The following is a 7,255-nucleotide window of genomic DNA, read 5'->3' as shown; positions in this document are numbered from 1 at the left end:
TTTTAATTTTAAGGAATATTTTCATCAGTGAATTTTTGTACAGTTTTCCATTTTGTCTACTGTGATTTTTAATGAGTTCTTCTCTTCATTGATGTTTCATATATCTTTTTCTCTTTGGCCATTTCAACATTTTAAGAAAATCTCTTCAAAGAATTTTCATGCCTCCTTTATGTTTTGCTTATTCTGCTTTTCTGACAATTGATTGGAAAAATATAAATTCAAATAATTCGGAAGTGCAACCTTATTTTTTAAGATTTGTTAATAGAACCAAAGAAAAGGGAAATGACAAGTGGTGGAAGGGATGTGGGAAAAATGAGACATTAATGTATTGCTGACTGAGTTGTGAGTTTATTCAACAATTCTGTAGAGCAATTTGAAAATATGCCCAGGGCATACCCTTTAATGTGGTAATGTCCATACTAGGTCTATATCCCATAAAATATTCAAAAAAAAGGAACAGGCCTATATATATATATATATATATATACAAAAATATTTAATAAAGCACTTTTTTGATGCCAAAGAATTGGAAATTGGGGGATGTCCATCAATGGGGAATGACTGAACAAATTGTGCTATATGATTATGATGGAATATTATTCTTCTATAAGAAATGATGAACAGGATGCTCTTGGAAAAACCTAGAAAGACTTACAAGAGCTGATACAAAGTGATATATCATGTGTACAAAGTACCAGCAATATTATAAAATGATGGATTGTGAATGACTTAGTTACCTTCAGCAAGAAAAATTCTACCCCAGAGGAAAAAGATATTGATGATAATGAATACAGATTTTTTTTTATAAATACAGATATGAAGCATAGCTTTAAACTTTATTTTTCTTGTTTTTGGTGGGGTTTTTTTGAGGGGGGAATCATCTATGTTTTTTTCATAATATGATTATTATGGAAATGGTGATGTTTTGCATGACTACATATCTGTAGTCAATATTGAATTGCTTGCCTTCTGAATGGAGAGGTGGAAGGGTATAGAGAGGGAAGAAGGGAGAGAATTTAGAAGTCAAAGTTTTAAAATTGAAGTAAAAATTGTTTTTACTATTTTGGAGACCAGCTTGGAACTATGCTCAAAAGACAATAATCTGTGCATATCCTTGATCCAGCAGTATCACTACCATATTTATATCTCAAAGAACCTACTTATAAAAAATTATAGCAGTTCATTTTGTGGTGACAAAGAATTAGAAATTGATGGAATGCCCATTAATAGAGGAATAGTTGAAAAAGTTATGGTTTAATAACGTAATGGAATACTATTATTTTATGAAAAAGATGATCAGGCAGATTTTAGAAAAAAACTAGAAAAATTTGCAATAATCAATGTCGAGTTTAGTGAGTGGAATCAGAGGAATATTGTGTACAATAAGAGCAATATTGTATAATGATCAATTATGACAAGCTTAATTCTCAATACAGTGATAAAAGAAAATTTTAATAAGTCTTCTGTTTTTAGAAGGATTTTATTTATTTTGAGTTTTACAATTTTCCCCCATTCTTGCTTCCCTCCCCCTTACCCCCTCCCCCAGAGAAGGCATTGTGATAGTCTTTACATTGTTTCCATGGTATATATTGATCTCAATTGTATGTGATGAGAGAGAAATCATATCCTTAAGGAAGAAAAATAAAGTATGAGATAAGAAAATTACATAAGAAGATAACAGTGTATTTCCCCTTAATTTGAAGATAATAATAGTCTTTGGTCTTTATTCAAACTCCACAATTCTTTCTCTGGATACAGATGGTATTCTCCATTGCAGATAGTCCCAAATTGTCCCTAGTTGTTGCACTGATGGAATGAGCAAGTCTATGAAGGTTGATCATCACCCTCATGTTGCTGTTAGGATGTACAATGTTTTTCCTGGTTCTGCTCATCTCACTCAGCAGCAGTTCATGCAAATCCATCCAGGCTTCCCAAAATTTCCATCCTTGCTGGTTTTTAATAAAACAATAGTATTCCAGGATATACATATACTAAAGTTTGTTAAGCCATTCCCCAATTAAAGGACATTCACTTAATTTCTAATTCTTTGCTGCCACAAACAGGACTGCTATGACTATTTTTGTATAAGTGATGTTTTTAGCCTTTTACATAATCTCTTCAGGGAATAACCCAGTAGTGGTATTGCTGTATCAAAGGGTATGCACATTTTTGTTGTCCTTTGGGCATAATTGCAAATTGCTCTCCAGAAAGTTTAGATGAGTTCACAGCTCCACCAACAGTGTATTAGTGTCCCAGATTTCCCCACATCCCTTCAGTGATCATTGTCCTTTCTAGTCATATTGACCAGTCTAAAAGTGGTGAGGTGCTATCTCAGAGATGCTTTAATTTGCATTTCTGTAGTGAGTAATGATTTGGAGAAATTTTTCATATGACTATGGATCATTTAGATTTCCTCATCTGTAAATTGCCTTTGACCATTTGTTAATTGTGGAATGGCTTTTTTTTTTGAAAATTTGATTCAGTTCCCTGCATATTTTAGAAATGAGTCCTTTGTCAGAAATACTAGTTGCAAAATTTTTTTCCCAATTTGCTACATTTCTTTTGATCTTAGTAACAGTGGTTTTGTCTGTGCAAAAGCCTGTTAATTTAATGGACTCAAAATTATCTTGTTTGTGTTTAATGATGTCCTCCATCTCTTCCTTAGTCATAAACTGCTTCCATTTCCATAGATCTGTTTCCATAGGTAAACTCCTTGATCTTCTAGTTTGCTTATAATATTGTTTATTTTATGACTAATGCATTTTTTATGACTATCCATTTTGATGTTATCTTGGAATAGGGTATGAGGTATTGGTCTAATCTAAGTTTCTTCCATACTAACTTCAGATTTTCTGAACAGTTTTTATCAAAGAGAGAGTTTTTATCCCAATAACCTGACTCTTTGGGTTTATAAAACAGCAGATTACTATAATAATTTCTTGCTATTACACCTAGTCACTTCCAATGATCAACCACTCTATTTCTAATCTGTGAGAAATGTAAGGTGTTGGTCTTCACAGGGTGTGGAGGGGAGCCCTTAGGGAATCCATTACAAAGGGGGAATGGCCCAGCCAATCACAAGACTGGAAGAGTTTTCCTAATCCCATTCCAGGGATACCAAACCCCAAACCGGTTTTCAACCAGTCAAGAGTGACCTAATGCTACTGAGTTTGCACAATTAGGTAATTGAATATTAACCCACAAGTGGTTGGGGTTCATTAGAATATCATGCAGTCAGATGATGTTGGGGGGATCAAATTAAGGGCATGTCCTGGAATAGGTAGACCTCTTCGATTGTAATTCAAACTCTGATAGCCTATGAACATCCAAGAGGGAAGGGAAAGAGTTTCTGAAGACCTGCCTTTGAAGACTAATTGGTGTCTCATGCCTAGGAGTGAGGTACCTGTATCTTTTAAAATGTATCTTGCAAGGTTCATGAATAAAATGTACAATTTTTTTCTCACTCTAGCAGGTTTTTCTTTTCATTCATTTATAACATAAGCCAATAGCAGGCAGTTTTGATAATTGATGCTTTCTATTTTTAGATCTGGTAAGGCTAAGCCACCTTCTTTTGCACTTTTTTTCACTGAATCCCTAGAAATTCTTGACTTTTTATTTCTCCATATAAATTTACTTACAACTTTTCCTATCTCATTAAAGTAATTGTTTTGTAATTTTGATTGGTAGAGCACTAAACAAGTAGTTTAGTTTTGGTGGAATTGTCATTTTTATTATATTAGCTTGACCTGTCCATTAACAGTTGATGTCTGTCCAGTTATTTAAATCTGATTTTATTTGTGTGAGAAGTGTTTTGTAACTATTTTTCAAAAAGTGTTTGAGTTTACTTTGGCAGGTAGACTCAAGTATTTTATATTGTCTAAGGTTACTTTGAATGGGATTTCTCTTTTTACTCTTTCTGCTGCATCTTGCTAGTCATATATAGAAATGTTGAAGATTTATGAGGGTTTATTTTACATCCTGAGATTTTGTTAAAGTTGCTAATTATTTCTAGCAGTTTTTAGATGATTTTTTGGGGATTCGCTAGGTATACCATGATGTCATCTGCAAAGAGTGAGTGTCTCTTCCTTACCAATTCTAATTTCTTCAATTTCTTTTTCTTCTCTTATTGCTGAGGTTAACATTTCTAATATGATATTGAATAGTAGTGACGATGATGGGCGTCCTTGTTTCACTCCTGATCTTATTGGGAATGCTTCAAGCCTATCCCTATTGAGTATAATGCTTGTTGATGGTTTCAGATCAATAGTGCTTATTACTCTAAGGAAAAAAACCATTTATTCCTACACTTTAGTGCTTTTAGTAGGAGTGGGTGCTGTATTTTGTCAAACGCTTTTACAGCATCTATTGATACGATCATACAATTTCTGATAGGTATGTTATTGATGTAATTAATTATACTAACAGTTTTCCTAATATTGAACCAACCCTGCATTCAATAATAATGTATTGTATTTGAGATAAGTTTTTGTAACTGTTTTGCTAATATTTTATTTAAGATTTTTTGCATCTATATTCATCAGGGTGTTAGGGCTGTACCTTTTTTTCTCTGTTTCAACTTTTCCTGGTTTAGGTATCAGCACCATATTGGTGTCTTAGAAAGAGTTAGATAGAGTTCCATCTTCACTAGAATTGGGACCAAGTGTTCCTTAAATGTTTAATAGAATTCACTTGTGAATTCGTCTAAGCCTGGAGAATTTTTCTTAGGGAGTTCAATAATGGATCATTGAATTTCTTTTTCTGAGATAGTATTGTTTAAATATTTAATCTCCTCTTCATTGAACCTGGGAAACTTATACTTTTGTAAATATTCATCCATTTCACTTAGATTGTCAAATTTATTGGCATAGAGTTGGGCAAAATAATTTGAAATCATTACTTTAATTTCCTCCTCATTGGTGCTGAATCCACATTTTTCATTTATGATACTAGCAACTAGGCTTTATTCTTTCTTTTTTGTTACCAAATTGGCCAGAGGTTTATCACTGTTATTGGTTTTTTCATAAAACCAGCTATTGGTTCTATAGTATTCTTGCTTTTGCTTTTATGAATTTCTCCTTTAATTTTCAGAATTTCTAATTTGGTATTTAATTGGGGTTTTAATTTGTTCTTTCTCTAATTTTTTTAGTTGCATATTTAGTTCATTTCTTCTTTCTCTAATTTTTTCATGTAAGCATTTAAAAATATATTATATCCCCTGACAGCCACCTTGAATGTATCCCATAGGTTTTGGTATGTTGTTAATTATTGTCATTACCTAGAATGAAATAATTATTTCTATAATTTGTTGTTTGATCCACTCATTCTTTAAAATGAGGTTATTTAGTTTCCAATTAGTTCTGGGTATATATCTCCCTGACCCAGTGCTGCATATGAATTTTATTGCATTATAATCTGAAAAAGATGTATTCAACATTTCTGCCTTTCTGCAACTTATCATTAGGTTTTTAACTCCTAGTACATGGTCAATTTTTGTGTAAATGCCATGTACTGCTGAATAAAAAAGTGTATTCCTTTCTATCCCGATTCAATTTCCTCCACAGCTTTATCACATCTAGGTTTTGTAACATTCTATTAACTTTATACATCTTATACAGAGAGCTGTATGATTACTTTGAAGAGTTCAGCTTCTGAGATGGATATTCTAGATAAGTTAAGTGTGATGCTAAGAAACACAGCATTCTGTGTGGCACTTTCAAGCCACAATACAACAATTCCAATCACTGTACACTTTTCATATAGATAAACACATGCAACTCCTTCAATTAGTAGTCTTCAATGATTCCTATTACTTTTATGTCAAATTTGTAAGTAATATCCTTTATTGTCAAGCGTCGTTCAAATCCTTGAGTTTTGAACACTTATGTGTTACTTTTTCTCAAAACTATGTGTATTGCTATTTCTCCCTTTTCTTTCTCTTTTACTTGGTAAAGGTTATAATGCTCTTTCTAATATTATGTAAAAGAATAAGTGTATCAAGCAGTTTTGGTTGATGAATTAACCAAATTGGCTTAAATTTCTGACTTCTATGGGAGCAAAATAGTATTTGTTTAATATAACCATGACTCCTTAATGTGTGCTACGCTAAACTGGGTCTCACTTCTCTAGGATATCTTCTTATACAGAGAGTTCTGCTTCTGAGAAGGATATTCTAGAGAAGTCAAGTGTGATGCTAAGAAATGAAGCATTCTGTGCCATGCTTTCCAGTCGCAATACAATGGTTCTAATTATTGTACACTTTTGAGATAGATAATCACATTCTACTCCATCAATTGGTGGTCTTCAATGATTTCTAGTACTTTGATGTCTAATCTGTAATTATTATCCTTTATTGTCAAGCTGGGTTCCAATCCTTGAATTTTAAACACTTATCTGTTACTTTTCCACAGAACTATGTTTATTGCTATTTCTACCTTTTCTTCCTCTTTTTCTTCATAAAGGTTATTATGCTCTTTCTCATATTATGTAAAAATATGTGTATCAAGCAGTTTTAGTTGTAGAATTAACTGAATTGGCTTAAATTTCTTACTTCAATTGGAGTACAATTGTATCTGTTTAATATAAGGATTCCTTAACGTGTGGTACTTTGGACTAGATCGCACTTCTCTAGGATATCATCTTATACAGAGAGCTGTATGAATACTTTCAAGAGTTTGGGTTTTGTGGTGGATATTCTGGAAAATCAAGTGCAATGCTAAGAAACACAGCATCATATGTGGCGCTCTCAAGCCACAATACAGCAATTCTAATCATTGTACACTTTTCATATAGATAAACACGTTCAACTCCTTCAATTAGTAGTCTTCAATGATTCCTAGTACTTTGATGTGTAATTTGTAAGCAATATCCTTTTTTTGTCAAGCTGCGTTCAAATCCTTGCATTTTACAAACTCATGTTTTACTTTTTTCCAAAACTGCCTGTGTTGCTATTTCTCCCTTTTCTTCCACTTTTGCTTGGTAAAGGTTATTATTCTCTTTCTCATTTTATGTAAAAGAATAAGTGTATCAAGCAGTTTTGGTTGACGAATTAAGCGAATTGGCTTAAATATCTTACTTCAATTGGAGTACAATAGTATTTGTTTAATATAACCACGTTTCCTTATTGTGTGCTACATTGGACCCAGTTACACTTCTCTAGGATCTAATCTTATACAGAGATCTGTATGAATACGTTGAAGAGTTTGGCTTCTGAGAAGGATATTCCAGAGAAGTCAAGTACGATGCAAAGGAACGCAGC

This window comes from Macrotis lagotis, unplaced genomic scaffold (genome assembly GCF_037893015.1).
Source record: "Macrotis lagotis isolate mMagLag1 unplaced genomic scaffold, bilby.v1.9.chrom.fasta BILBYCTG019, whole genome shotgun sequence".
NCBI lineage: Eukaryota > Metazoa > Chordata > Mammalia > Peramelemorphia > Peramelidae > Macrotis > Macrotis lagotis.
Note: the sequence above shows the minus strand (reverse complement) of the source record.